Source organism: Xenopus laevis, chromosome 4L (assembly GCF_017654675.1).
Source record: "Xenopus laevis strain J_2021 chromosome 4L, Xenopus_laevis_v10.1, whole genome shotgun sequence".
NCBI lineage: Eukaryota > Metazoa > Chordata > Amphibia > Anura > Pipidae > Xenopus > Xenopus laevis.
The window spans coordinates 25,134,219-25,155,215 of NC_054377.1; the positions used below are offsets into that span (position 1 = coordinate 25,134,219).

Here is a 20,997-nt window from a genome sequence, read left to right on the forward strand (position 1 = left end):
GGCACACGCTTCGGGCAACTAATCTCCCCGAACTGACTTCCCGGGGATTAATCTCCCCAACTGCCTTTGCCCTGGCTAGAATGTAAATTGCCGATGGGATGGCACTTGGAACACTTTTGTTTCCAGAGAAGCCCCGAAGTTTCCTCATGAGGCAACTTTGGGCGACTTCGGAAAAACAAATGTAAATCACATTGCCAGGAAGGCAGTTCGGGGGAAACTAGTCGCTCGAAGAAGAAGCGATTTGTCGCTGGGCTACTAATCTCCCCAAATAGCAGCGTGGCCCACCACTTAATCAAACAAAAACAATGATTTTAAGACAATTAAGGGAAAAAATAAATACACGTATTAGGAAATGCATGTATGCAAAGATCTGTTTGATGGGGATGTAGCTCAGTGGTAGAGCGCACGCTTCGCATGTGTGAGGCCCCGGGTTCAATCCCCGGCTTCTCCACTTTTGAAGCTTAAAGGGATACTGTCATGGGAAAAAAAAATTTTTTCAAAATGAATCAGTTAATAGTGCTGCTCCAGCAGAATTCTGCACTGAAATCCATTTCTCAAAAGAGCAAACAGATTTTTTTATATTCAATTTTTAAATCTGACACGGGGCTAGACATTTTGTCAATTTCCCAGCTGCCCCATGTCATGTGACTTGTGCCTGCACTTCAGGAGAGTAATGCTTTTTGGCAGGCTGCTGTTTCTCCTTCTCAATGTAACTGAAGGAGTCTCAGTGGGACATGGGTTTTTACGATTGAGTGTTGTTCTTAAATCTACCAGGCAGCTGTTATCTTGTGTTAGGGAGCTGTTATCTGGTTACCTTCCCATTGTTCTTTTGTTTGGCTGCTGGGGGGAAAAGGGAGGGGGTAATATCACTCCAACTTGCAGTACAGCAGTAAAGAGTGATTGAAGTTTATCAGAGCACAAGTCACATGACATGGGGCAGCTGGGAAATTGACAAAATGTCTAGCCCCATGTCAGATTTCAAAATTGAATATAAAAAAATCTGTTTGCTCTTTTGAGAAATGGATTTCAGTGCAGAATTCTGCTGGAGCAGCACTATTAACTGATTCATTTTGAAAAATTTTTTTTTTTCCCATGACAGTATCCCTTTAAAAAGCATTTGCTACAAAAGCCCCATGTGCCACTTTATCTTCAATGGAGTATTTTTATAGAGAAATTTGATAATCACACTGACATAATGTGGTTGCTAATCATGCATGGGCAAATTTGAAGTATGTACCCAATTCATTTTTGGCACTGTAATGCAAGTGTTAACAGCCTGCTCTGTGGGTATTTACCCATGGGAAAAAACATTAACTTTCAAGCTCCTGTAATAATCCCCTGTAAACTGTCATTGACAGAAATTCAACCGATCAACCCGCAGTCCAAACCAGACGGATACAGTACTGGGTTCACGCACACATGATTCCAGAGATTGAAAGAAAATTATGATATTGCACAGACAAAAAAGGGGATATATTTTAGATCGCTAAACTTGTAAAGACCACAAGTAGGGTTGCCACCTTTTCTGGAAATAATACTGGCCTTCCTATATATTTAACTTTCTTCCCTATTAATAATATTGGGATCAGCCATCATTTTTATCCGCCAGGCCGGTGAAATACTGTCCAGGTGGCAACCCCTCACCACAAGTCAGCGTGCTGCCCAATTGAATGACTACTAAACATCTTACCCAACAGGTAACAGGTAAGGCCATTTATGGTACCTTCTGACAGGCTTTGTTGACCAATATCTGTCCAAAAATCATCCAGATATCAATTGTTCAGGTTTAAAAATCCCATTGTGGAAGGACTGCATAGACTCATTGATGCGCTCCTGTATCTCCGTTGTTCTGATTTAGATCATTGGGCCATAGAGCCCAACAATTGGATCAGCCTGATATCATCCACCTCAAGGTGGCTCAAGTACAGTATGCAAGGTGGCCATACTAGGAGGTCACCAAATGAGTGGAACTATTAATGCAGTGATCCCCAACCAATAGCTTGTGAGCAACATGTTGTTCTCCAACCCCTTGGATGTTGCTCCCAGTGGCCTCAAAACAGGAGATTATTTTTAAATTCCAGGAGGCAAATTCTGGTTGAATAAAAACCAGGTGCACTGCCAAACAGAGCCTCAATGTAGGTTAACAATCCACGTAGGGACTACCAAATGGCCAATCACAGCACTTATTTGGCAGCCCAAGAACATTCATGCTTGTGTTGCTCCCCAACTCCTTTTACTTCTGAATGTTGCTCATGGGTTCAAAAGGTTGGGGATCCCTGTATTAATGTATGGTCAACTCTCCTGTATTAGAGTCCTGCATTGGGTACCCATAGGTTGCGAGTAGGACTTGCAGTTGGGTATGAGTCACAACCTTAAACTTTTTATCCCCCTTTTTTTATGTTGTTGTTTTTGGTGACGTCACTTCCAATTGCAGAAAAAGCCAATGTGAGCTTGATTGTGTAGCGGTTAAAATTGTGGCATGCAAGTCTGGTCCAGGTTTCATATGATAAAACCACCATTACTTTTGGTTTGTGAAAGTAAATACACTAGAATGAATAACAAGTTTATTGAAAAATATCACACTGTAGATTTATACTTCCAAACATATTTCAGCAGCACTCCGATATAGGGAAAATTCAATTTATTGAATTTCAGGTGAAGCAACAGTTCGGGCTTGACCAGCCTTTTATCACGCTTGATAAAGGGCTGGTTGAGCCCGAAATGTTGCTTCACTTGTTGCACATATAAATCGAATTTTCACTATATCGAAGTGCTGCTGAAATATGTTTGGAAGTATGGATCGGACCTGAGCAGACAGAGTCACAGTCGGCACCTGACGCTACAAAAAGCGGTGAGGACTGTGTAGCACTACTTTGTCTGTTTGTACACTGTAGATATATATTCCAGCATCACTGCGGGCCAAGGGGATGTAGCTCAGTGGTAGAGCGCATGCTTTGCATGTATGAGGCCCTGGGTTCAATCCCCGGCATCTCCACTACTTTTGCAAGTACAATAGTAATATTATTGTATTATATACACCCAAAATATTAAAGGGCAAATAAACCTTTAATAAAACCTGACACTTCTTTCAGAAACCCCCATCCTCCCAATCTATTGTGGACCCCCAATACTGCCCTGATCCACCCCTAGTTTTCAACTTCACATTCTGTGTCTTGTGGTAACCATCAACCCCTATTGTGCTTACCATACCAGGTATGGTAAACCAAGCAGTATTCGGCATCCCCCGTGTTGTAGTTCAGGAAGGGGATAGATATGGATCTTATCTGACAGATCACTATTAGTGATGAGCAAAACTGCATTTTACATGTTACTGAACAATTTACAAAATGTAGGCAGAATGTTGCCAAATGGAGTCACTGGCCATTATTTTATTTTGCCTTGTTTTTTTTAATACCAAATGCATTAGTCAGTTAGTGGGGTGTTTTTTTTTTTTTACTTGTTTATAGATCACCATGTGATTGCTAGATTTCTTGAATGGCCAAGTCAGTCACCTTATTTGAAACCAATTGAGCATGCATTTCACTTGTTGAAGACTAAACCTTGGACATAAAGGCCCACGAACCAAAATTAGGGAAAAAAATTGTCTCTGGCCAAATTTTTATGGACCTAGCTGTATCTAAAGTAGTGCAATTGTTTACCCTTTCCTAGTAAATTCATATCCTGGAGCTTATCTGACTGTTTCTGTTGGTTTCCGGCCAGTGTGGGGTGTACTTATCTTACAATGCAGAGCCAGATCCATGTCCCTTTATCTGAATATCTCACAGTTGCCTGAGGATGTCATTGACTAGTTTATCTATGTTAGTATGAGAGGTAAGCTCCTTGTGGTAAAACAACCAAAGTCTTTAGGGACAGACAATGCGGATCTTGGTCTGCGGAGAAATACAAGCAGAGAATCCACTCCTCTGCTGCTTGATCTTCCCAAATACAGCCTTGGCTCAGGTGCAGATAGACATGGCAGATTATGAGATTTTGCATGTCGCATGCCCAAAGTTTCTTCACGAGGAAAGTTCAGGTTTCTCCAGCAATAATTTGCATGTTATCTTTTGGGAAAGCATTTGGTGAGATTAGTTGTGGGGATACTAATCTCCTCATGTGTCATCACCCTTATTGCAAGAGCACACTGAGCGAATCATCCTCTTTCCTCCGCCTACAGTTGTGCTGTCTTCCCCTTCTTTTATTGAAAGTTTTCATTAGTGAATATTCGTATATAGCCCAATAGCTTATTTTTACCAGCCCCAATGCAAAGGTATATTATGGATCTATATTTATGAAGGAACAAGTGTTTTGGATGTAGAATGCACAAACACCAGACTGGAGAAATGTGATAATAATTGTAATGTATAAATATTACATAAATGTGTATGTATATTTTTTAAAAGGCTGAAGGCACTGCTGAGATTCGAACTCAGGATCTCCTGTTTACTAGACAGGCGCTTTAACCAACTAAGCCACAGCACCCTTCACACCTGAGTTTGTTTTTGTGTCTTTGTGCTCTTAAATACACAAGGCAAATGGTTTAATCACATTCTGCCCTTGTGTAATGGAATTTCAAAGTATGACTTCAATTTTGGAATTAAAATTTTGGAAAACCAGTCAAAAATAAACCATGAAAAGCTATCTTAATTTCTGATGAGCAATCGGAAAACAACTCAACTGAATAAGGTGTTCGTAAAGGTTAACAACTTATTGAAAACAAAAACAGAAGCCATTATTTACAAATGCCTGAAATTGTGGAATTTTAGTTTTCTGAAATGGAATAAAAACATGGTGCATGTGCAACTCCTTAAAAAAATTGTCTTTAAAGGATAAAGATTCATGTTTCTAGCCTAAATAAAAGACCCAAGTGTGCTGTATTGAAATGGAAAAAGTTGGTTTTCCATTTCAATAATATTTTTTTGTAATTGCGTTTTTTGAGTATACTGCATATTATAGTGAATGAAACAAATTTGTTTTATCTTGCATATGTATGATTTCAAAATTTTTGGAAACGATCGAAGAAAGTTGAAAAATGTATCCAATATAAACAGTTTTGTTAATGTTTTCTTTATCCAATTATAGACCATACAAAAATGTTTTACCTTGGCTAAGGGGACGTGGCTCAGTGCTAGAGCGTATGCTTTGCATATATGAGACCCCGGCATCTCCAGCTTTTCCTGCGATTGTTTAATAAAGTTGCAGGTACTTTGACATGTCATGAATATCTCACAGAGATGTATATATCTTTAGATTTTAAAAAATTGTGTTTATCTGCACAAGAAAATTGCAGAATAGGGTGCAACTTTCAAACTGCAACCTGGCATAATAGAAATTTGTAGGTAAGACATAAATTCTTTGTTCTTATTGCACTGTTGCACTGTACCACTCCATAGTAAATGAGCCTCGTTATTTTTTGCCGTTCTCATACATAAGATAGCTTTTCTGGGAGTTTAGACCAGGGGTAGGCAACCCGCGGCTCTGGAGCCTCATGCGGCTCTTCATCCTGCTTGCTGCAGCTCCGTCTTGCCGCTTTGCCTGTCACGTCGTCTATACAGCCCTCGCACCTGCTGGCGGCTTCTTGAGTGTGCGACCGAGGTAAGCTTACTCAGGAAGCTGCCAACAGGTGCGAGGGCTGTATAGAAGTCCCAGGAGTGACAGGCAAGACAGAGCCGCAGCAAGATGGTTCATCATGGTCCTTACCGCGGTCACACACTCAAGTCAAAAGAGGGAAGGTCAGGATGGAGCTTCAGAAACAGAAGTCTCATTAAACAGATGAGAACACTAGCATTTAATAGGTCTATTCAGTGTTTAATTTATTTCAAAGTAGGCCTACACATACACACTGCACTTCTGTTTGTTGTATTCTGTTGTTGTAACAGTTTAAATTAAAAAAAGGTTAAAACTTTTAAAATTTTATAAGCTGTGTCATGTTTTGCGGCTCCAGACTATTTTTCTTTAGTGGAAGAGGGGGCAAAATGACTCTTTTGAAAGTAAAGGTGGCTTACCCCTGGTTTAGACAAACACGGTTTAGATGTGCTGCTTATAGATAATGCAATAAATTTTGTTGCACGTGATATAAATATTATGTAACACTCAAGGCCCCAAAGAGAATGGAACTCAAGACTGCTGGTTTACAAACACAGTGCTCTGACCACTGATTTATGAAGCCTGCTGGATGTTAAGATATATCATACATACATACATAAATACTCCAAGATGTATTTGCTTGTGGTGTAAGTAGCTAATCTTTTGAGCTAGTGATACATCTTGAAACTGGCAAAGACTGAAAACTGTTTTTAAACAGTTTTTAAACTGTTTTTAAACTGTATTTAAATTTGATATATGATGTGAATGATATAGAAGCTCCCTGTCTCTCTGCTGTTAGGCACTCCACTTCTGAGCCTCAGTCTCTACATGGACTGCTTTAGAAAAAGATGTTCACCTTTCATACACAAATTAAAAAACAGCAAGACAACCTCCAGTAACAGAGGCCCCCAACCTTTTTTAACTGTGAGTCACATTCAAATGTAAAAGAAGTTGGAGAGCAACAAAAGCATGAAAAGTCCCCGGGGATGCCAAATATGAGCTCTGCTTGACTATTGGTAGCACCTAATGTGGATTAGCAGCCTAGAGGAGGCTCTGTTTGGCAGTACACATCATTTTTATGCAACCAAAACCTCCCTTTAAGACAGGAATTCAATAATAAGCACCTATTTTGAGGCCACTGGGAGCAACATCCAATGACTTAGTGAGCGGCATGTTGCTTGCGAGTCACTAGTTGGGGATGACTGGTGTAGTGTATGTTCTGTGTGTAGCATGCTTTGACATTCATCCCAGGTTTCTCCATGCTTTTACAGCATCAATATTAAAGGGGAACTCCGGCTAACCAAAATTTTATAAAAAGGCCCACATAACACAGAAACCCCTAATTTACCCATCACAGTTACATGTTTCTTCAAAAATTATGAATAAATGCCATTTTCTATGCTGAAATCCTGGCAGGGATGGAGGGACTAAACTCGGATGTAACAAATTGCAACAACTTCTCCACAGCTTACAAACAGCATGCAGGAACAACATAACCCACAATGCATGGCACTGTGATGTTCTGTTCCTTATTGAAATCACGTGTGCAGGGAATTGCGGGGTTTGCAGGATGCAGGCTAAGGACAGCTTGCTGCTGATACAAAGTAACAGTAGTCAGCCAGCTCAGCAAAGTAGTCAGAAAGATCAGCAGAAGAGCAGAGGGCAAGGCTTAGGGAACTGTCAGAAACCATTAGATATCATGAAAAACCTGCATATTTTTTAATTGATGTATTTTGCAAAGATGCTTGAAATTATGTTTACTTTTCAAAAAGCTTAAGTTATGTTTTTGTGGACTTCCCCTTTAAGAAACACAAAGTATGGTGAACGGCAACTAAGTGTATTACTGATGGTAACTGATGAGCGAGTGTGTGTTTCATAATTTCATTACTTTTGTTTAAGATATTAAAGATCAATAAGTACAGGCCCCAGCGAGAATTGAACTCAAGACCCCTGGTTTACAAGACCAGTGCTCTAACCACTGAGCTATGGAGCAAGGTGGAGAAAAACCATTGATATGGGAGTGTCTGAGATTCTATATGTGTCTATTACGTAGTTATTAATTGCTTATTGGTCTATTGAGGAGATTTATACACAGGCAGATAATCTGCCAAATCAGTCTAAATTTGCCTGTGTAAAGCGACCATAGTAGAGACTGCATACCTTCTAATGGTACTGATTTCTGAATTGAAGACCCAGAATAAGGGGGAAAGGGTGGGCCTAACATGAATTAGGAGAATGTATTGGAATTGCTGCCTGTGTCCTAGGAAGATCCATTTTTACAAACCCAAATGTCAGTGCGTATGGATTTTATCACCCATACATTTAGTCTGCACCATGCAATGAAAAGCTATTCAGAACTTGAATTGATCAGATTATTCAACATCCATTGCTATTCCTTAGATTATGATTATCTCCCCTTTATATAGAATAATAATAGAATGTTGTAGGAGGATGAAAAACCCATTAGAAATGCATTATCAACATGACTAAATTGTTTTCAAAAGGGAAATTACCCCACTGTGATTTGAACACACAACCTTATGATCTGGAGTCAGACGCGCTACCGTTGCGCCACAAAATACCACATGTGGTAATGTTGAAAATGTGTTTCCTTTTTTTGTGTTATCCTTGTTTTGGCCTGCTGTAATGCTTTTCGATTTTCAAGAATAAATTATCAATGGATGTGTACTAAACTAAAGCAGAAAAAGAAATTCTAAAGCACATTAATACGATTATTCAACAGCAATTGCCATTCCTTAGTATATGATTATCACCCCATTATATATAAGAATGATGGAATATTAAAGGAGGATGCAAACCCCATTAGAAATATATTTTCAACATGATTCAATTGTTTGAAAAAAAAAAGTCACCACAACGTGATTTGAACATGGATCCTTCTCATCTAGAGGTAGACGCGCTACCATTGCGCCACAAGGTCCCAAAATAAAGGATTATCCAATGCCCCTTCACAACAGTGATTATTTTTATAAAATATTAGTAGAAGTGGAATAGTCTACATAAAGATTCTACAAGAAAGCTATGCCATTATCAAAGTAAGTTTCAGAAGCGATAAAAAGAAGCAGATGTAGAAATATGTTTTTACAACATTTGCTAATCTAATGTTTACACAGGAAGGTATGTAGCTCAGTGCTAGAGCTTTGCATGTAGGTTCAATCCCTGGCATCTCCATTTTTTCTTCCATAATTATTTAACCTAAAAGAGCACCAGACTACTCACATGGAGTCTGCTCCATGCCAAGAAAAGTTCTCCTAAAGTCGTGATCAAATTACACAACACACATCGCTATACTATTGTGTAAGAATCTTATTCTATAAGTTAAAATTTTAAATAAGGGAGCTCTGTTTCTCCATTCCCTGCTGTGGGCAGTTTTTTACGGTGTCAGCCAAACGTCCCTGTGTAGTGATGGGCGAATTTGCGCCGTTTTGCCGAAAAATTTGTTTTTGACGCCGGCGCCCGTTTTTCCGATGCCGGCGCCCGTTTTTGACGCCGGCGTCCGTTTTTTCGAAAAAAAAACGCTGGTGAATTTTTTCCGCGAATTTTCGCGAATTTATTCGCTGGCGGCGAATCGCGCAAATTCACCGCGAATTCGCGCCTGCCGAATAAATTCGTCCATCACTATTCCTGTGTCACCGTACCTAATCTTTCAGAGAGACTGGGGCAGAGCAAACTTCCATGTGTTTCACGCTTTGCACTTTCTCTTTCTAGAAACCCTGACGTGGAAGATTTTTATGTAGGTAAACTTTGCGTCTATGGGGACCTTAAGAAACCCCGACATGATTTGAACACGCAACCTTCTGATTTGGAGTCAGACGCGCTACCATTGCGCCGCGAGGTCACCAGTAAACAAATCCTACTATACTCCTTCACAGCAGTGATTATTTTTATAAAATAATCACAAAGATTATACAAGGAAGCTATGCCATTATATATTAAATATATTTTTAAAAGGTTTGCTCTTCAAATGGATGCACAGGAGGGGATGTAGCTCAGTGGTAGAGCGCATGCTTTGCATGTATGAGGCCCCGGGTTCAATCCCCGGCATCTCCATGTTTTCATCCATAATTATTCAGTCAGTTCCATGCAAATTGATTTAATTACACAACACACATTGCTATACTATTGTGTAAGAATCTTAGTCTATAAGTTAAAATTTAAATGAAGGGAGCTCCGCTTCTCCATTCCCTGCTGTGAGTAGTTTGGTATGGTGTCAGCCAAACGTTGAGTCCTGTGTCACCGTGCCTAATCTTTCAGAGAGAACTGGGCAGAACAAACTTCTATGTGTTTCACTCTTTGCACTTTCTCTTTCGAGAAATCCAGACGGGGCAAGATTTTTATGTAGGTAAACTGTTGGTTCATGGGGGTTTTTTAATGCTAAATTAAACTGCAAAGTAAAGGATTTTATAAAGGACACTCTGAGAAAATTACCCTATATAGATATATAAAGACATTTTATCCAATAAGTTCTATGTGCAGGAAATCCACAAAAGCTGTGATTGTGCAACTGTTTTTAATTTTCCTGATAATTTCAAGAGAATTACTGTCACATATTCTGTTTGTGTAGTGGATTTCATAGTCATGTTTGATTAGTTCTGTTAATTGTTTACCCAACTATACACAATAAATGTTCTCTCTATATTCTGGGCTACCAAGCAAAACATACCAATCATGTATGGTCTAAAGCAGTGCTGTCCAGCTTCTGTGCTCAGCCCAGCCCTCCCTTCCTTAGCACTAAGCCATCCCTCCATGCTCAGCCCAGCCCTATCTCCGAGCTCAGCCCTCCCTCCATTCTCAGTCCAGCCCTACATCAGTGCTCATCCCAGCCCTCACAAAATTCAAAGGTGGACTCCACCGGATCAGTTGACACGAGGAAACCAACGTTTTTAAAAGTATAAATGCTTTATTGAACATGGATTAAAATCACTAGCGGGCAGAGGATGTGCGCTTAACGCGTTTCGTGACCATTGTGTCACTTCATCAGAAGCATGAGTGCCCTCTGTCGGGGTCACACTAAAATAGCACATATCATTAAAATCAAAAAGAAACACCTGAATAAAAAATCACGTAACGTGCATTTGCACAAAGTGAGAGAATATATCATATATCATAAATGAAAACTCATAATTAAGCTGTTTAAGCAGTCCACTTCAGTATGAATATAAATCAAACATGTACATCAAATAATATTGGAATAACGAAATAACAATATACCACATTAGATCAACATAAATAAGTAAATATTAGAAAAATTCAAGAAATTAAAGAAATTAGAAAAATGAAAAAATTGGAAAAATTGAAAAAATTGAAAGAATTAGAAAATTATTATTCAAAAAATTGGAAAAACAAGACAAAAAAGTATACAAAATGTATACATATATATGCAGAAAACATATGCAAATAAATAAATAAGAATGAAAATATATATAAATTTTTTTTATATATAAATGAATGCATATATATAAAGAACATACATGTGAAGGGGAAGCAAAGGAAAAAATCCAAAAACAGAAGAGGAGAGGAGGGGGTAGCTCCCAGAACATAAAGCTAACGGACAATGAAGCAATTTAGCTCCCATTCCCTGTTCAGCCCATTTGGAACAACAGTACCCAACCTATATATCCACATTGCTTCTTTCCTAAGAAGTGGTAAATCAATGTTGCCCCAAACACCACTCTATCTATAATCTGGGCATATACACACAGGGCACTATTATGACACTCTATCAGATGTTTGGCCACTGCAGAACTGCGATCATGCCGTGCTACACAACCCAGATGTTCCGAAAGGCGCTTCCTAAACGGTTTAGTTGTTTTACCAATGTACTGGAGACCACAATCACAGGTAATGAGATAAACAATGTTACTGGTACCACAATTGGCATAAAACTGGATCTTATATAATTTGTTATATAATGAGGCCAATTTGGTTGGCCTCATATAGTGACAAGCACCGCAACGTGTTCCACCACATCTGTAGCAGCCTTTTGTTGTTAACCAATCCCAGCCCTCCCTTCCTCCATGCTCAGCCCTCCCTCCCTCTATGCTCAACCCTCCCTCCTTCTGTGCTCAGCCCAGCCCTTCCTCCATGCTCAGCCCTTCTTCCGTGCTCAGCCCAGCCCTCCATGCTCAGCCCAGGCCGTCCTTCCCTCCATTCTCAGCCCACAACTCTGAATCTGACTCCACAGCTGTGGTTTTTCTACTTTGAAAAAACCTGCCCAACAAACATCTGGCTGATATTTGACCAAATTTTTGAAAGTACATGATCAGGCAAATTGATCAGAGATGGCTGTGTGTACAGCTAAAAAAATGTGTTTGTTGGTTCAGAAATAAAATTGTATATATTAAAGTGAATTATTTGTAATGTAAATATTGTTATTTAGAATTAAAAAGTACACCATAAAATCATGACAGAATTTCTTTAATAGACACTGCATACCTGCATATGGTGCTGATTTCTAAATAGAAGACCCCCTCATAGAGGGAAGAGGGTGGAGTTAGCATGAATCAGGAGAACGTCTTGACATTGCTGCCTGTGTCCTATCCATTTTTAAAAACCCAAATGGCAGGCGGTATGGGTTCTATCACAAATACATGGAGTACATTCCATTTCCTCTAAACACCCATTAATCAGAATATTCAAAAAGCATTGCCATTCCTTAGTATATGATTATCACCCTTTCTAAAGAATAATAGTATACTGAAGGAGGATGAGAACGCCATTAGAAATATATTTTCAACATAACTATATCATTGTTTTGGAAAGAGTTGTGACCCCAACGTGATTTGAACACGCAACCTTCTGATCTGGAGTCAGACGCGCTACCGTTGCGCCACAAGGTCTACAGTGATCACCATGGCAAAATATTAGTTGAAGTGTATAGTCAACATATAGGTTCTACAAGTAAGCTATGCCATGATCAAAGTATCTTTCAGAAGAGATGTATAAATACAACAAAACCTCAATTTTTAATAGGTACAACATTTGCACATTATAAGTTTGAGCAGAAGGAGATGTAGCACTTGCTTTGCATGTATGATGCCCTGGGTTTAATCCCTGGCAGGTGTCACTGTTGATGGCAAAACACGATAGTTAAAATACTATATAGATTGCACAATATATCACATGAGTATAAGTTTATGGAAGGTGCTAACTTATCCATGCAATACATAATAAACATTCTCTCTATTTTCTGAGCTACCAAACATAATGTTCAAATCATGTATGGTATAAAGCAGTTATCCCTAACCAGTTGCATGAGCAACATGATAACACCTTAAATGGGCATGCTTTCTTAAAGAAACTTTGTAAATAATCAAACACTATCTGATTTGTTATTTTTCCTACTTATACCTATAGATAGATGACTCCTTTTTTTTTTTTTGATACCTTTCTTTACATACATAATGCTAACAGTCAACGTTTACAGGAGCTAAGTTTATTACTAATTCTCATAGTTGTGTGTGTCTGTTTCAGTATGATACTGTTGTATCTAAGATGAATTGTTGATTGAGTAAAAATCTTAGGCCACAGCAAGAACTGAACTTGCGACCCCTGGTTTACAAGACCAGTGCTCTAACCACTGAGCTATGGAGCCAACCACTTATTTAGCAGTGTATACCAGAGTCTGAGATGTATCTGCTTGTGGAGATGTATCTGCTTGTGGGGCCCATTCTGAAATTGGCTAAGGAGGAGCACTGCATTTAAAATTGATGTGAGATATCACTCTGGTTTAAGATGTACAAATATAGCCTAAAGTCGGACCAGCAATAGTCCATGCCAGTCTTCCAACCTGCAATTAACCATTTAGATAATATAAAGTAGTAAAGACAAGAAATTACATGATTCTCTGGTCATTATTGAAAGGCAGCAATCATACAAAAATGATGTCACAAATAGTAGTAACAGTCTCCAATAGATATCATCAGATAGGCAATACATGCAGAGATCAGCACTGGATTTCCTGAGCCTAGGGTCCTAGCGCCTACAGGAGGCTCTGTTTGGCATTGCACTTGGTTTTTATACAACAAAAATTTGCGCCCAAACCAGGAATTCAAAAATAAGCTGTCTGCACTACCCCCCCGGGCACACAAAAGTGCTACAAAGGGTTGCCATCTGGCCATTATTGGGATCATGTTGGTTGATCCCAATGCTTTTAATTGGGGGGGAAAGTAAATATATAGGAAGACCGGTATTTTTTTACAGAAAAGGTGGCACAACTAGCGCCAGAGCACTGGAGAGCTGCGTGTCCCCAGTGCCCCTCATAGAGCGGCTGGGCGGCTTGCTGCCCCTAATAATTTGTCACCTGGGCCTTTGTGGCCTCACCAGAAATCCGGGCTTGGCAGAGATATTATCGGTAGTCAATATAAATCTTTTTACCTGTCTGAATGACTGAAAGAACGATCACCATGGTTTCAGGACAATCCATACACAGTCTGAAAATCCAATAGCATCTTTGCGTCTATGGCCATCTTAAAATAGGGTGTTCACTGTTCATACACAAATAATGTCACCATGATCTTCAGTAACAAATAGCAGAGTGATTCCTAATAACTTATACCACAATGACCTCCAAACTGGGTTACCATCAGAAATCATATGCCTCATACAAAATGGTTAGTGCCTCCGCCCATATGTCCATGTGCATTGGGGCCTTTGTAGGGGCCACAGGAGCCCAAAAATGCTGATGCTGTCTTGTAGTGTTTCCCATAGGAACCACTGAAGCATAGGTCGTTCACTGTTCATAATGACTCCATGACCTTTATTAACAAATAGCACAGTGATTCCTAGCAACTAATACCACAATGACTCCCAAACATGGCTGCCATTAGAAATCATTTAACAATTTCCGACCAGATATTGGTTGGGTTGGTCTATTGAGGAGATTTATACACAGGCAGATAATCTGCCGAATCAGTTTAAAGAGGGCCCGAATCGTCAGATTAAATTTGCTTGTGTAAAGCCACCTTAGTAGAGACTGCATACGTTCTAATGGTACTGATTTCTGAATTGTAGATCCAGAATAAAGGGAAAATGGTGGGCTTAACATGAATTAGGAGAATGTATTAAAATTGCTGCCTGTGTCCTAGGTAGATCCATTTTTGTAAACCCAAATGTCAGGGGGTATAGGTTCTATCACCCATACATGGAGTCTGTTCCATTCAATGAAAAGTTATTCAAAACTTGAATTGATCAGATTATTCAACATCCATTGCTATTCCTTAGTAAATGTTTGTCTCCCCTTTATATATAAGAATAATAGAATATTGTAGGAGGATGAAAAACCCATTAGAAATGCATTATCAAACAACATATAAATTGTTTTTAAAAGGTTAGTGACCACAACGTGATTTGAACACACAACCTTCTGATCTGGAGTCAGACGCGCTACCATTGCGCCACAAGGTCCTACAAGTAGAAGAATTAAAAAAGTGTTGCCAGTTTTTTGTGTTATAGAGTTTTTTTGTGTTATTCTTGGCCTGGGAAGACACGCGAAGGCAGTTCGGGGAGATTATTGCCCAGAAGAAGAGGTGATTAGTCGCCAGGCGACAAAATCTCCCGAATCTTCTCGTGTGAACTAACCCTAAACTAAAGCAGAAAAATATCTTCTAAGATTATCCAGAAAAGCAACCTTCTGATCTGGAGTCAGACGCGCTTCAGTTGCGCCACTACATGTGGCAGCAATTAAAAAGTGTTTCCATTTTTTTGTGTTATCCTTTTTTTGGTCTGCTGTAATACTTTTTGATTTTCAAGGATATATTATCAATGAATGTGTACTAAGGGTTAGTTCACACGAGGAGATTCGGGGCGACAATCTCCCCGAACTGCCTTCGCGTGTCTTCCCATCCGATATGATGAAAAGTCATCTGCGCTAAAGCACACGTGGCACTGCATTTTACGAAGTCGCCCAAAGTTGCTTCACGAGGAAACTTCGGGCGACTTCGGAAAACAAAGCGCCACGTGTGCTTTAGCGCAAGCGACTTTTCATTATGGTGGATAGGAAGACACGCGAAGGCAGTTCGGGGATATTGTCGCCCAGAAGAAGAGGTGATTAGTCGCCAGGCGACAAAATCTCCCCGAATCTTCTTGTGTGAACTAACCCTAGACTAAAGCAGAAAAATATCTTCTAAGATTATCCAAAAGCAATTGCCATTCCTTAGTATATGATTATCACCCTATTATATACAAGAATAATAGAATATTAAAGGAGGATGTGAACACCATTACAAAAATATTTTCAACATGACCAAATTGTTTGAAAACAATTCAAAAACAATTCAAAGCAAGGGTTTAATCCCTGGCAGGTGTCACTGTTGATGGCAAAACACGATGGTTAAAATACTATATAGATTGCACAATATATCACATGAGTATAAGTTTATGGAAGGTGCTAACTTATACCTGCAATACATAATAAACATTCTCTCTATTTTCTGAGCTACCAAACAAAATGTTCAAATCATGTATGGTATAAAGCAGTTATCCCTAACCAGTGGCTCATGAGCAACATGATAACACCCTAAATGGGCATGGTTTCTTAGAGAAACTTTGTAAATAATCAAACACTATCTGATTTGTTATTTTTCCTACTTAAACCTACAATTTAAATTTGATTGAAAACTTTTAGATCGTGGCATTTTCATCGTACATGGAATAAAATCTGAATACCTACAGATAGATGAATCCTTTTTTTTTTTTTGATACCTTACTTTACATACATAATGCTAACAGTCAATGTTTACAGGAGCTAAGTTTATTACTAATTCTCATAGTTGTGTGTGTCTGTTTCAGTATGATACTGTTGCATCTCAAGGTGACCATACACGGGCCGATAAAAGCTGCCGGCAGACCGTGCAGCTTATTGGCCCGTGTATGGGGCCCCCGACGGGCTTCAACGATCGAGATCTGGCCGAAAGATCTCGATCACTACTTGCCAAGAAAAGTTCTCCTAAAGTCGTGATCAAATTACACAGCGCACATACTATTGTGTAAGAATCTTACTCTATAAGTTAAAATTTAAAAGAAGGGAACTCCACTTCTCCAATCCCTGCTGTGGGTAGTTTGGTATGGTGTCACCCAAATGTTGTGTCCTGTGTCACCGTGCCTAATCTTTCAGAGAGACCCGGGCAGAACAAACTTCTATGTGTTTCACTCTTTGCACTTTTTCTTTCGAGAAACCCAGACTGGGCAAGATTTTTATGTAGGTAAACTGTCTACATGGGAGTTCTTTAATGCTAAATTAAACTCTGAGAAAATGACCCTATATAGATATAAAAAGTGTTTTATCCAATAAGTTCTATGTGTAGGAAATCCACATTGTAAAAGCTGTGATTGTGCAAGTGTTTTTAATTTTCCTGATACTTTCCAGAGAATTGCTGTCACATATTCTGTTTGTTTAGTGGATTTCATAGTCATGTTTGATTAGTTCTGTTAACTAGAGATGTCGCGAACTGTTCGCCGGCGAACTTGTTCGCGCGAACATCGGGTGTTCGCGCTCGCCGGAAGTTCGCGAACGTCGCGCGACGTTCGCCATTTTGGGTTCGCCATTGTTGGCGCTTTTTTTTGCCCTCTCACCCCAGACCAGCAGGTACATGGCAGCCAATCAGGAAGCTCTCCCCTGGACCACTCCCCTTCCCTATAAAAACCGAAGCCCTGCAGCGTTTTTTCACTCTGCCTGTGTGTGCTGAAGAGATAGTGTAGGGAGAGAGCTGCTGCCTGTTGTGTGATTTCAGGGACAGTTGAAAGTTTGCTGGCTAGTAATCGTTTTGATACTGCTCTGTTATTGGAGGGACAGAAGTCTGCAGGGGTTTGAGGGACATTTAATCTTAGGTAGCTTTGCTGGCTAGTAATCTACCTTCTACTGCAGTGCTCTGTATGTAGCTGCAGTGGGCAGCTGTCCTGCTTCTGATCTCATCTGCTGACTGCTGCAATAACAGTAGTCCTTGTAAGGACTGCTTTTATTTATTTTTTTGTTGTTTTACTACTACTACTACTACTACTACTATAAGAGCCCAGTGCTATTAGTCTAGCAGTGTTGGGGAGTGGGACTGGTGTGCTAATCTGCTGCTCCTAGTAGTTCAGCAGCACCAACTTTAATTTTTTTTTTTTAATATTCATTTTTTTTTATTTTACTTTTTTTTATTTTACTACCGCTGTAGTAGTGTATAAGTTGACCTTTTAGGCATTATTTGCCCTGTAGGCATTATTTGCACACTGTTTTCTTCAACCCGCCATCGAGCTGTGTGACCTTGTTCACATTCTGTCTAAATATCCATAATATTACCGTCTCCAGAAAAAACACCGGAGTCACTTTTTTCAAGCAGCCATAATATATTTTACGTAATCCGTATCCACCGCTGTAGTAGTGTATACGTTGGCCTTGTAGGCATTATTTGCACACTGTTTTCTTCAACCCGCCATCGAGCTGTGTGACCTTGTTCACATTCTGTCTAAATATCCATAATATTACCGTCTCCAGAAAAAACACCGGAGTCACTTTTTTCAAGCAGCATTCATATATTTTACGTAATCCGTATCCACCGCTGTAGTAGTGTATACGTTGGCCTTGTAGGCATTATTTGCACACTGTTTTCTTCAACCCGCCATCGAGCTGTGTGACCTTGTTCCCATTCTGTCTAAATATCCATAATATTACCGTCTCCAGAAAAAACACCGGAGTCACTTTTTTCAAGCAGCATTCATATATTTTACGTAATCCGTATCCACCGCTGTAGTAGTGTATACGTTGACCTTGTAGGCATTATTTGCACAGTGTTTTCTTCAACCCGCCATCTAGCTGTGTGACCTTGTTCACATTTTGTCTAAATATTGATAATATTATCGTCTCTAGAAAAACCACTTGAGTTACTTTTTTTCAAGCAGCATTCATATATTTTACGTAATCCGTATCCACCGCTGTAGTAGTGTATACGTTGACCTTGTAGGCATTGTTTGCCCAGTTTTTTTGGCCGCAGCCACTGAAGCACAGAGGCCAGAAAAAATATGCCATATAAATGCTGAAAATAGTCATTTTTTGCCATACGTTGACTCAACGTATATGGCAAAAAATGACTATTTTCAGCATTTATATGGCATATTTTTTCTGGCAACTGTGCTTCAGTGGCTGCGTCCAAAAAAACTGGGCAAACAATGCCTACAAGGTCAACGTATGGCAGTTGTTTAAAGAGAACAGTAGATTACTAGCCAGCAAAGCTACCTAAGCTAAAATGTCCCTCAAATCCCTGCAGACTTCTGTCCCTCCAATACAGAGCAGTATCAAGCAGATTACTAGCCAGCAAACTTACTATCATCTGTCCCTGAAATCACTAACAGCTCTCCCCCTACACTATCTCTTCCAAGCACACACAGGCAGATTTTTCAGATACATTTTTGCCCTTGATCCCCCTCTGGCATGCCACTGTCCAGGTCGTTGCACCCTTTAAACAACTTTAAAATCATTTTTCTGGCCAGAAATGTCTTTTCTAGATGTTAAAGTTCGCCTTCCCATTGAAGTCTATGGGGTTCGCGAACCGTTCGCGAACCGCTCGCATTTTTGCGCAAGTTCGCGAATATGTTCGCGAACTTTTTTTCCGACGTTCGCTACATCCCTACTGTTAACTATTTACCTAACTACACACAATAAATGTTTTTTCTATATTCTGGGCTACCAAGCAAAACATACAGAAATGGAACTAGAGGGGGGCGGGTCCTGGCGCAGGACGTGCAGCCACAGCCAGCCTTTCTTTCATGCTCAGCTCAGCCCTACCTCCGTGCTCAGACCAGTCCTCCCTTCTCAGCAAAGGCCTTCCACCCCTCCGTGCTCAGCCCAGCCCTCCCTCCATTCTCAGCCCAGCCCTCCTACCCTCCATGCTCATCCCATCACTCCCTTCCTCCATGCTCAGCCCTCCTACTTTTATCTTAATTGGTCACATGTGAAACCCACTCCCTCATTCACCAATAGTCTCTTTAATATGACCGTGAGCTGCCTGTGTCCTAGGTAGATCCATTTTTCTAAACCCAAATGTCAGGGTATGAGTTCTAAACTTCTATCACCCATACATGAAGTCTGTTCCATGCAATGATAAGTTATTCAAAACTTGAATTGATCAGATTATTCAACATCCATTGCTGTTCCTTAGTATATGATTATCTCCCCTTTACCGTATATACAGAATTAATTGAATATTGTAGGAGGATGAAAAACACATTAGAAATGCATTATCAACATGGCTATATATATTGTTTTTAAAATGTTAGTGACCTTGACGTGATTTTCACACGCAACCTTCTGATCTGGAGTCAGACGCGCTACCGTTGCGCCACGAAGTCACACTGAGGCCTTATCTTTTTTTCGGCCTGCTGTAATATTTTTTGATTTTCAAGAATACGTTATCAATGAATGTGTACTAAACTAAAGCAGAAAAAGACCTTCTAAAGCACATTGATAAGATTATTCAACATCCGTTGCCATTTCTTAGTATATGATTATCACCCCATTATATACAAGAATTATTGAATATTTAAGGAGCAGTAATATATTTTCATCATGACTAAATTGTTTGAAAATAAGTGACCCCGACAGGATTTGAACACACAACATTCTGATCTGGAATTAGGCGTGCTACCGTTGCGCCACGAGTTCGCAAGATAATAGAACATCCTATGCCCTTTCATAAAAGTGATTATTTTTATAGAATATTAGTAGAAGTGGAATAGTCTACATAAAGATTCTACAAAAAAGCTATTCCATTATCAAAGTAAAGCTGGCCATTGATTTTTAAAAGATCAGATCCTGATCGTGAGACCACAATCTTCTCAGAACGATCGTACGATCGTAACAATTTACCGTCAACTAAAGAGACCAATTTGCCAGGAAAACAAGGGGAGCTGCCTGCTTGGCCCTGCAAACATAGATAGATTGCACTGGGACCGACAAAGATTTTTTGACCCGGCCGATCAATTTCCTGACAGATGTCGGCCGAAAAATCGTAAGATGTATGATCGTTCGAATCCCACTAACCGCACGATAATTTCGAAGGATTGGTTGGGCTTCCCTAAAATCGGTCGTTCGGCAAAAAGAATCGTATGGGGAGCTTACGTTTCAGAAGAGATAAAAAGAAGCTGATGTAAAAATATATTGTTACAACATTTGCTGAACAAAAGGTTATACAGATGGGGATGTAGCTCAGTGGTAGAGCGCATGCTTTGCATGTATGAGGCCCCGGGTTCAATCCCCGGCATCTCCAACTTTTCTTCCATAATTATTTAGCATAAAAGAGCACCAGACTACTCACATGGAGTTCCATGCCAAGAAAAGTTGATCAAATTACACAGCAAGCATTGCTATACTATTTTATAAGAATCTTACTCTATAAGTCAAAATTTAAAAGAAGGGAG

At 39.7% G+C, this 20,997-nt stretch overlaps 10 non-coding genes across 10 annotated transcripts; 4 read left to right on the forward strand and 6 right to left on the reverse strand.

Moving 5' to 3' along the window:
* The first annotated feature begins 379 nt into the window (after window positions 1-379).
* On the forward strand, window positions 380-451 carry trnaa-cgc. The gene has a single exon. It is a non-coding gene; the product is annotated as a tRNA-Ala (tRNA).
* A 2,472-nt stretch (window positions 452-2,923) lies between these two features.
* On the forward strand, window positions 2,924-2,995 carry trnaa-ugc. The gene has a single exon. It is a non-coding gene; the product is annotated as a tRNA-Ala (tRNA).
* Window positions 2,996-4,405: 1,410 nt separating this feature from the next.
* On the reverse strand, window positions 4,406-4,479 carry trnat-agu. Its single transcript has one exon. It is a non-coding gene; the product is annotated as a tRNA-Thr (tRNA).
* A 3,024-nt stretch (window positions 4,480-7,503) lies between these two features.
* On the reverse strand, window positions 7,504-7,576 carry trnat-ugu. Its single transcript has one exon. It is a non-coding gene; the product is annotated as a tRNA-Thr (tRNA).
* Window positions 7,577-9,370: 1,794 nt separating this feature from the next.
* Window positions 9,371-9,442, reverse strand: trnaw-cca. Its single transcript has one exon. It is a non-coding gene; the product is annotated as a tRNA-Trp (tRNA).
* Window positions 9,443-9,582: 140 nt separating this feature from the next.
* trnaa-ugc lies at window positions 9,583-9,654 on the forward strand. Its single transcript has one exon. It is a non-coding gene; the product is annotated as a tRNA-Ala (tRNA).
* Window positions 9,655-12,371: 2,717 nt separating this feature from the next.
* On the reverse strand, window positions 12,372-12,443 carry trnaw-cca. Its single transcript has one exon. It is a non-coding gene; the product is annotated as a tRNA-Trp (tRNA).
* A 682-nt stretch (window positions 12,444-13,125) lies between these two features.
* On the reverse strand, window positions 13,126-13,198 carry trnat-ugu. Its single transcript has one exon. It is a non-coding gene; the product is annotated as a tRNA-Thr (tRNA).
* A 1,739-nt stretch (window positions 13,199-14,937) lies between these two features.
* Window positions 14,938-15,009, reverse strand: trnaw-cca. The gene has a single exon. It is a non-coding gene; the product is annotated as a tRNA-Trp (tRNA).
* Window positions 15,010-20,774: 5,765 nt separating this feature from the next.
* On the forward strand, window positions 20,775-20,846 carry trnaa-ugc. The gene has a single exon. It is a non-coding gene; the product is annotated as a tRNA-Ala (tRNA).
* The last annotated feature ends 151 nt before the right edge of the window (window positions 20,847-20,997 follow it).